This window comes from Delphinapterus leucas, chromosome 11, assembly GCF_059928025.1.
Source record: "Delphinapterus leucas isolate spDelLeu-1000000601 "Yukka" chromosome 11, BTC_Dleu_Yukka2, whole genome shotgun sequence".
Lineage (NCBI taxonomy): Eukaryota > Metazoa > Chordata > Mammalia > Artiodactyla > Monodontidae > Delphinapterus > Delphinapterus leucas.
The window spans coordinates 4951054-4951654 of NC_143139.1; positions in this window are offsets into that span (position 1 = coordinate 4951054).

Below are 601 nucleotides of genomic sequence, written 5' to 3' on the forward strand. Positions count from 1 at the left end.
TCAGTGGGTGTTTCAGTATATTCACTCTTTTCTTATAGAAACAATGCTTACATGGAATAGCCTTGTGCTGTGTCATAAAAAATGTGCATCTCCAGTTTGACAAGAGCCAGTGGTTCTCTAAAGCGGGCTGTACTATTTTTCAGTCTCGGTAGAAGTATTTGAAAGTTCCTGGTTTCCACATCTTTGGAAATCTTGTCTGATGAACTTCTGTTGATCTGATGAGTGAAAAATATGTCGCTGTTATAACGAGCTTTTCTGTGACTGCTGGAGTCTGGGCAGTTTTTCCTGTGCATGTTGACAATGAGGCTTCCCTCCCTGGCGAGTCACCACCGTACATTCTTGGTCTGGTTTTCTGTTGGGCTGTGGGGCGCTTTCTTAGTGAGTTACAGGAGACCTTGCAAATATCCTCCAGTTCACTGACCTCTTGCACGTGTTACCATCCATTTTTTTCACGTGTTTCTTATTTTGAAGTCAAACCGCCGATACACCTTGTCCTTTTTGGTTTGGGGGGAGTTGCGGCTGAGTACCTTGTAGGGTGAGCACCTCTATTCTATACACGTGTTAGAACCAACTGGTCAATTTCCAGAAAAATTCCGTTGCA